At 43.0% G+C, this 9,443-nt stretch overlaps 1 non-coding gene and 1 pseudogene across 1 annotated transcript; both read left to right on the top strand.

Moving 5' to 3' along the window:
• Positions 1-5,035: 5,035 nt before the first annotated feature.
• Positions 5,036-5,296, top strand: LOC105077068 (ATP synthase F(0) complex subunit f, mitochondrial pseudogene; annotated as a pseudogene).
• Positions 5,297-7,116: 1,820 nt separating this feature from the next.
• Positions 7,117-7,188, top strand: TRNAT-GGU (transfer RNA threonine (anticodon GGU)). Its single transcript has one exon. It is a non-coding gene; the product is annotated as a tRNA-Thr (tRNA).
• The last annotated feature ends 2,255 nt before the right edge of the window (positions 7,189-9,443 follow it).

Genomic DNA, 9,443 nt, shown 5'->3' with positions numbered 1-9,443 from the left:
GGCTATCTCACTGGACAGCTGTTAAATAAAGCTTAACCAGAGGAAGTCTTGGCTTTCTTTACTTTATCTAACACTTTACCTATCTATGTTGTGGCCAACCTCCTTCCTATATAGGGTGGGAGGATGCCAGCCTGCTGCCTCGCTGCCCACTGTAGGAAGTTCCTCAAGGTTCTGTTGGGAGCTGGAGCTGGTGAAATTGTGATACAATGTGTGATTCCCCAAGCCCTTTACACATATGCATGTAAGATACAAGGGCTACAGGCATAAGCGCAGCAGAATTTTCTTACTAGAGAACCAGGAAGAAGTCAACTGCTTTTATTAAGCTGGGGGAGGGTGAGGGACTGGAGAGGGGGACCTCACTGGTTCTCCAGCCAGCAGACTTGTTTGCCAAAGAAAAGAGAACATTGAAGGATAAGTCATACCACCGGAAGGTAAAGAACATAGGCTCTGGGGTCAGAAAGATTTGAGTCTGAGTGTCATCTCTACCAGTCACTCATCACTTTGGGCAAATAATCTAATTTTACTAAGCCTCAGCTTCCTCAGCTGTACAATGGAGAAAATAAGGAACTTCCTATGAGGACTGCTATAAGAAATAAGTGAGATAATTATGTAATGTCCTTAATACAGTGTCTAGGCCACTGTAGATGTTAAAAAAAAAAAAGTTCAGGCACCAGTGGAGAAAGGCTTCCAGGCCAGTTGTGGATGCATGACTAATTCTAGAGACAAGGGTTGTGCCACCATCTGTATGCAAGATTCCTTTTTTTTTTTTTTTTTTTTTTTTTTTTTGCTAGAGAATGCAAGAACTGAAAAAGTACCTTCTTGGGTTTTTTTTTTTCCATTTTTTTAAAACAAGAGATTTATCATTTTATTCTAATTGTCTCAGTCATATTTTGTTCTTCCTCCACTCTTGTGTATGAAGTGGGTAAGTGGTAGACTGACTGCACAGGCGAGGTTTGGCAAATTTCTTCCAACTCGAATCAATGCCAATTGATTGAGGGTGGCTGCCTGGACTACTGTATTAAGAAGGATGTTGATACTAAATCCAAGCTTAGTGAAAAAGAGAACTATGATTGATTAGCAGTATCGTCAATAAGTATTTATCACACCTCATTTTAATGCATAGATGGAAGAACAGTGAATAGTAACAGCTAGGTAAGGTCACGAAGGAACCAGGAGGGATGGACAACATTGGACTGTTGATGGACTGTAGGTGGAGAGACTGGTGAGCACTCTTACACTGACCCTGAGACACCTTTTGGTATAGTTGCTGTGTGTCTGTGCCAATTTTCCCTCACATCCATTCTCCACCCTTCTCCACCCGGCTCTCTGCCCAGAGGCTGACATGTATACAGTATATAAACAGGACTGTGTGCCCTCTGGCTCTGGTTGGTTTGGCCAGTGGAGAGCCCCAACAGGAGATACAAGTGAAGAAGCAGTGAGAGCAAGGTCATGGTTTCCCCAGATATCTCTCTGCAGTCACTTCAGTCTGGCTATGCCCCTCAATTAAAAGTCATTGATCTTCTCAACACAGGTGACTCTGTCATTCTCTTCTTTCAGGTTCCAAAAATCATTTCCTCTTTCCATCCCCTTGGAACAAAAGGTGATAACATCTCTGACACCACAGGCTCTGGGGTATTACACTATCCTTGGTGGTTCTTCGCACCCACAATTTTATAAACAGTCTTTTTAGAAATGAGCCTTATCAAACTATATTATTTTGAAAGGATCACCATTCACCCTTGGTACCCTGACTGACACACTACGTCTTTGGATTGCCTCTGAAGTGCCTCCCCAGACATGCGTGTGATAAAACATGCTAGGGAGGGCATCTTTGTACATCTAGGGAGAAGAGTGTTTGTCTGGCAGCCAGAGATGAGATGGACTGAGACAGCAATACAGGTAACTACCATGCCCACTTCCCCATCAACCTTCAGTGCCCACCTATGATGTGGACCTTGCTGGGAGAGTAAAACTCAAAAAGGTGTCATCTGGATGCCAGTGAGACAGAGAGATGCGGCCATGCAGATGGTCACTAAGTGAGGTTATCAGCAGAGAATCTGACTGAGGAGGACACTGTCCTGCCCTTCTAGTCACCTGCCTTTCCCACCAAGCCTGCCCTTGCTGGGACCACATTGTACAGCTCTTCATAGATCTCTACATTTCAGGAAATAAATGCATCTCTGGTCCTCCTGAAAGAAGAAGAAAGAAAACAGTAACACACCCCTGTCCACCATTGCCTCAGTGACATAAGAACCCAGACTTGATGATAAGCAGTGCAGACAGAATCAGGAGAGAAGTAAGCCTGCAAATGTGAACTCTCCACTTACAGGTAAAGGTACTTGTCCTTGAGTATCTCATTCAGCGATCTTGTGAATCAATCGCTCCTGAAAACCCCCTTCGAAACTAAGGCTTCTTGGCAGAAGAGAGACTCCTGGGAACCATAAGCCTCCTCCCAGTGTCCAGCATCCAGAGACAAGGCCTCCGTAGTGAGCACGGGCAAGGAAGGAAGTAGCGCTCTGACTCTCTCCCATAGAAAAGACGATAAAGCACAAACGAAAAAGAGAAAGAGAAAGGGTAATGCAGGAGGCCTCTAAGAAAGCAGGTTGTGAGAGGACTATTCATGGAAATAAAAGGGAGAGGAATTAGGGCCAAGGAGGGCTGCAGGCCCCTGCCCCTTAAGCTGGGAGGACGGTAAAGCTCACCCCAGTTCTATTTCAGGAAGATTCTTTTTAAGCTTCTCCAACTCTTCAATTCACCATCTTCAATAGCCTTTTCATCTCTCAAGGTCCAGATCAAATGCCTTCTCTTCTCTGGAGACCTCCATGACCCCAGCCCTTCCCACTTCCAGTCAAAACTAACAGTTCTTTCCTCTACACCCTCAATGCATGCTAACCCTCTCCTTAGCACTCTTTACTTTCTAAGTTATGAACATATTTGCTTCTCCAAATGACTTGTGAACTAGCTAATGTCAGGGGTCTGTCTTGGTAATTTCTAAGTACAAGCAGTCCCTAGATCATAACGGAAGTGTATTAAACGTTCACTGAGTTTGACAATAACAGATTTTTGCTATCAATTGGAAACTGGACGCGCCCCTTTCCCTACCCACTGTCCCCTTTTCCAAGTGGGTCACTGATATGAACGTAAGGGAATCGACAACGCACGTGGTCTTCCTCCCTGTCCTCAACTGGGTTCTCCCAAAAAGCGGAGCCTGAGAAAAGGACTTCTGGGAGCAGAAGTGTGGGTGGAGGGGCTGGGAAGAGTGAAAAAGGGAAGGAGGGAAAGTCAAAATATCAAGCTAGTCCCCTCTTGGGCAACTGGGGTCCTCACCTACTGGGAACACTCTGAAGAGCCATGTAGGAAGTATCTCAGAATTGTCCCCCCAAGGGAAAGAAGATGGGAGAATTCATCCATATGCTCCCGTTACCCACTGGTCAAGGGTTACCTCTGGGATCTTACCCTCCTAAAACTTTTGGGTGTGTGGCTGTGTCAGAATGACTGAGCAGATTTCTGCAGGTGTCCCAGGTGATGGCAGCAGAGATGCCCCAGGACAGAAAGCAATGGATGAATGATGCGGTTGAGGTGAGGTGCCCTCAGGTTCCACCTGAGCACAGCTGGTTGCCACAGCAACAAGCAGAGTAGAAAGGTGAGCCAAAGGATGTGAGGTGGGGGCACACACCTTACGATAATTCTTATTGGCCCTTTGTGATTGCTACTCACCTTAGAGAATAAATCTCACTAATCCTAGCATTAATCATTGTTCAGTTGTTGGCAAAAAGAAAGTCTTGGGTAATATAACTGGAATTTCCCAAAGTTTCACCAGGCTGTGGGTACAGAATCATAATTAATACCCAAATTTTAATGTTTCTCACTCTCTAACTTCTAACTAACTCCAGCTTCTAGTTCCAGTTCTCAAGCTTCTACTGGCTTCTCCCAGCTCTGTCTCCATGCCTCCCAAGGGCACCTCACACACACTTAGAAATCAATCTGAAGGGATAAATTGGGAGTTTAAGATTTTCAGAGACTAACTACTATATATAAAATAGATAAACAACAAGTTTATACTGTATAGAACAGGGCACTGTATTTCAATATCTTGTAGTAACTTATAACAAAAAAGAATATGAAAAGGAATATATGTATGTATATGACTGAAACATTATGCTGTGTACCAGAAATTGACACAACATTAAAAACTGATTATACTTCAATTAAAAAAAAAAAGAAACAAATCAATATGTCAGCTGTGGTCACCACATGGCATCAGCCATGTTTCTCCTCTCCCACCCCTGCCCCACTTTGGTATCTCCTTCCACGAGCAGCTCCTCCCTGCCACCTCTCTGCCCATGCCCACCATAAGACCACACTGAGTGTAACCTTCCTTGCTTCCAAAGCCATCACACCCTCCTGATGACACATTCTCCTTGTGCCAGAGCCATGGTGCACCTCACGCAGAAGTGGGAAGATGCTACTTTCCCCCCAGGTCACACTCAGAGCTGGGACAGTACAAGCCACGCTGTTTCAGACCCAGCGGCTCAGTCACTGAAGACAGCTTTCTTGGTGTCAGCTCCAGCCCAAGGACTGACCCTCCTCTCTCCCTTGTCCCCAGTCTCCCCACCCTCCACCAGCACCACCAACACAGCTCACACAAAATGGCCTCCTTCCTCCTTCAGCCAAAAATGCACGCCCTCATGCAAATAAACTCATAAAAGCCAGCAGCTTACAGCCCATCCCAGCAGTGGACTGGGCATACCCAGGCAGGCCTGAACCCCAACACCCACAGCCTTGGCATAGGCCATATCCTTCCTAACACCACAACAATTAGAGATCTTCTATACACCAGTAATTATGTGCACTGAGGCTTAGAGTCACAAGGATGCAGTCTGACATCAAAAACTCCCCAGAGTTTTTTCCTATTGCTATGAAATGAAATCTCAGCAGATATCCTAAATAGCCCTTTTTTGTCCCTGCATTCTCTCACATCATTTCACATTAAAGATAAATGGGGCCTGGCTGAGCAGACAGCCAGGACTCCAAGATGATGCCAATCGTACCACTGAAGGAGAAGAAGCTCCAGAATGTCAAATTAGGGGGCTGCCGAGCTGGATACTGATGCGGGATTTCACCCCTATAGGCATTGCTGGTTTAAAAGAAGTTAGTACCAGCATTACAAGAAGCACGTCACGTGAAGAAAGGGAGCATCGCTGGGCTTTCTGTGGTGCTGGCAGCTTACGTGTTTTTCAACTACTATGGTTCTTACAAGGAACTCAAACGTAAACGTCTATGCAAGTACCACTGAAGGGGGTGCACCCTGCACTCCTGACCAGGACCTTTGCCCAGCACCCCTGAATCCTTTCATATTCTGATGGAGAATTAATACTTAATAAAAGATGACTGGTAAAAAATTGAAATTAAAAAATAAAGAGAAATGGTTTTTTGGTTGACAAAGATACCTAATCTCCAACTGACCTACCCTCCAAGATCTATGTGGCATGAGTAACTCTAGTGCATAAAAAGTGTCACTGGATATATCTTTAAACGATAAATTCCCTAAAAGTGAATTTAACAGACATGCAACATCAGTCCTTAACTTTGCCCATGGGAAAAAAAATGTGTTCACAACATGCTACAACTCAGTCCAGCTACTTGAATAACAATGGCTGACGAAAGCCAACAGCAAAAGAAAATGGCAATAAAATAAGATGGCATATTGACAGCTGAGACCTAGGGTGACATCTGTGGATGGTTCTGTGACTCCAGGATTAGATTGTTCTCACTTCAGAAGAGCCATCCATGAACTCTGTCAATCAGCAACTCAGTCACACTATCATAAAACTCATTCCCCCATGCCCTGCTCAAAAGAAAAAAAAAATCCTTAAAAATGTTGCTAACAATATATAGGCTATATGAATTCTAATCGTGAAAGGCAGCATTTTTCTCCTTGGCTAACTTACAAACTGAGTTGAATTTTTATCCAACCTTTGCCATGTCTCACTTTGACAAAAGGAATTCAATTTGTTATTCTCCTCGGACTTCAAATAAAAAAGTAACATCAAAGTCGAACAGAAAACGAAAGCTCTAGTTCAGACATCATTTTGTTTTCCTTTCCCAGGGAAATATTGACACTTGCTGGAGAAGCTTATGCTGATGCATCTATAAATTGAATATACATTTTTATGAGAAGGTAAGTAGCCAGGAACAAAGGGACAAAACAAAGTTCCCCTGTGCTCTCTTCCAGGTGACTGCCAGCCAACTGTGCAGACGACATGTTTAAAAGGAAGCTGATGTGGTCTCCACGGAAGCTCAGTTTGTGGGCTCTGCATTGGCAGATTGACAGCTGTGCTAAATGATGTTGAAATTACATGTAACACATTTTCAATTATAACTATTGTCCAGGAAGGACTGAAGAGCCCCATGCAGTAAGAGGGGACTTGGTTTGGTTGTTTTTTTAAGCTTCTTTCCAGAGTAAAAAGGCATAGGGTCTTCTTCTTATAAATTGGACTTTCTGTTTATTGGGGGAGGTGGGAAGAACCCAAGCAGTTTCACTAATTAGAAGCCATGGGCCCAGGATAACCACTGCCGCTCTTCCTAGAATGAAACACACCACCCTCGATAGATTTCTGGACACAGCTCTACCTCAATTAAAGCTAGACATAAATGAGATGGTCAATTTTTCAATGTCATAATAGTCAATTAGAGAACAACTAGCCCAAACTGACATTTGGGGTTTAACTCTTTGCAGGACGAGCGGGCTGTTGACATCTTCTAGATATTTACTGACGCGCATGACTTTCTGTTTTGTTTGTGTACGGAGGAGAGTGGGGTTTGCGTGAGGAAGTCCAGGAGGGAGATGCAGGTGTCAGCCCCCAAGAAATGAATCAGATGAGCAGGAACAGACTTGGACCTGAGCACCACTGAGATGGGTCCCCAAGGACTCCCAGAAGTGCCCTCGGCTGGATGAGGGCTCTGAGGAGGAATTGAGTGGCTGTGTGAGAAGGAAGAAGTGTAAATACTGGAAAATGTGGATCTCAAAAACTACCATATCTGTTCCCAAAGACTGGAAACTGGAGGACATAGATGACCCTACATACCTGGGTTTAAATAGCATTCCCAGGGATTGGGGGTATTGCTCAGTGGTAGGGCATGTGCTTGGTGTGCACAAGGTCCTGGGTTCAATCCCCAGTGCCTCCAATAAAGGGAAAAATAAAATAAATAAATAATAAAATAAAAATATGTTTTTTAAAAAGACAAGAAAAAAAAACACAGCATTCCCTTTGTCATAGTACACCATGCCATAGGCCACACCCCACTTTTTTCCTTTGAGAGCAAAATTGGTGCATTGCTTAATGGCTAACATCCCTGCTCAATGACTTGAGTCTCTTTGACAAAACAAAAAACAAACAAAACTAAAAAAAAAGAAAAAAGCAAGCAGTCTATGAAACCATTGGACAGAGTAGTAGGAAGGAAACAGGAGCAGGAAATGAGAAAGATATTTTATATCTCACTGAAATAGGAAATAGTATCTCATGTTTATCTCCTCCAGCATACTATCGCCATCATGCCAAAATGAAGCATCAGTCATATGGAGAGATGCTCCTTTTTCGAACAACGGAGATCAGTTTAGACAAATATGCATATTGGTTCTCAAAAGATATTCCAGAAAGTGTGGCCTGAAGTTCATCGAGAGCCCAGGGAGACTGCCCCTGGTGCAGCCTAGTCCCACCCACGTGCCGTCTGGGATCCAGCTACTAACGTGCGGTCCGGGACTAGCAGCCCGAGCATCACCTGGGAACTTATTAGAAATGCATAACCTTAGCCCCACCCAAGACCTACTACACTGGCCTTTTTATAAGATCCTAGGTGATACATATGCACGTTAAAACTCACAGCCAACTCAGATGACAAGTCCTCACCCTTTAAACATAGAGGGGCAAGAAAGGAGAACTTAAAAAGAGTTCTGAAAATCGTGAAAGTGGTATCTCATCCTTTCTTTCTTGCCTCTCCCAATAAGAAAGAAGCTTCCCAAAGTGCAAAAGAGCATATTTTGTCTAAGAAAGAAAGGGAAATAAGAAGCACACATATACATGTCCAAAAAGAAACTCGGGGCAGATAAAACAGAAAACAACAAATCTGGTTACTTACAAGGTATAAGGGGAAGTACAGGGTTGAAGGGATAAAAATGGGAGTGACATCTCTCCAAGTATATATTTGATATATTTCTGACTTAGGAAAGCATGTTAAAATTCTGCACATTGAAAAAACAAAATGAAATCAACAATGATGGGAAGAGGAAAGAAAAACCTGAAACAAATGAACTTGTATTTCAAGCAAATTCTATATCATAGTGAAGGAGATAAAAACAAAACAAAGAGCTAATCCAAGTAATTTATGAACATAATATTTGACTGTATCCCCAGCCTTGGGCAAGACTGAGTGATGACTAGAGCTGCAAATGAATCCTGAACTCTGTTAATACATTTGTTTCTTGTACAGGTATCGGCACAGCAATCCTGTAACTGTTGTAAATGAATTACAGGATTGAACACGTGAGTATATGTATTGATGCTTTTGGGAGCCAAAGGCCAGAGCCTGCTTGAGACACACATCAACAACCACAGGGCAAGAGCTGTTCCCTCAAGCCTAACATCAGTTATGAATCACATGGGAATCAAGACATAGTAAGAGACAGACTGGGATTTCAAAATGTAGAATAGATAAACAAGATTATATTGTTTAGCACAGGGAAATCTATACAAGATCTTATGGTAGCTCACAGCAAAAAAAAATGTGACAATGAATACATGTATGTTCATGTATAAGTGAAAAATTGTGCTCTCCACTGGAATTTGACACAACATTGTAAAATGACTATAACTCAAGAAAAAAAAAAGTTAAAAAAAAAAAGACATAGTAAGAGACAGGCAGAGGGAGTTCCAGACAGAAACACAAAGGAGAAGGCAATGGGAAGATGGAAGCAGAGACTGGAATAAGAGAGCCAGGCCTGCAGCCCCTACAAGCTGGAAGAAGTGAGAACATTCTCTCCTAGAATCTCCAGAGGGAGTTTGGTTCTCCCGACACCTTGATTTCAGACCTCCAGCCTCCAGAATGGTGAGAGAAAAAATTTCTGTTGCTTGAAGCCGCCAAATTTGTGGTGATCTATTATATTCCTAGGAAACCAAGAAAACCAACACACCAAGCACGTGTATTATTACCTCCACTTACCAGGTAAGGAAATAGAGGCATGAAGAGTTCAAGTAATCAGTTCAAGTTCCATTAAGTAAACAGTGAAGAAAGGATGTTAACCCAGGAAACATGATTCTAAATACAGCCCTTTACAACCTCTATTTCAGACTTTTTCTGCCAAGAAGTCATTAAAGATGATAATGTGAATGAAAAAAAATCCCCTGCAGTATCAGTAAACAAAGGATGCTGCAGTCATCAAACCA

Source organism: Camelus bactrianus, chromosome 6 (assembly GCF_048773025.1).
Source record: "Camelus bactrianus isolate YW-2024 breed Bactrian camel chromosome 6, ASM4877302v1, whole genome shotgun sequence".
Lineage (NCBI taxonomy): Eukaryota > Metazoa > Chordata > Mammalia > Artiodactyla > Camelidae > Camelus > Camelus bactrianus.
This window is presented reverse-complemented; position numbering and strand designations above follow the sequence as displayed.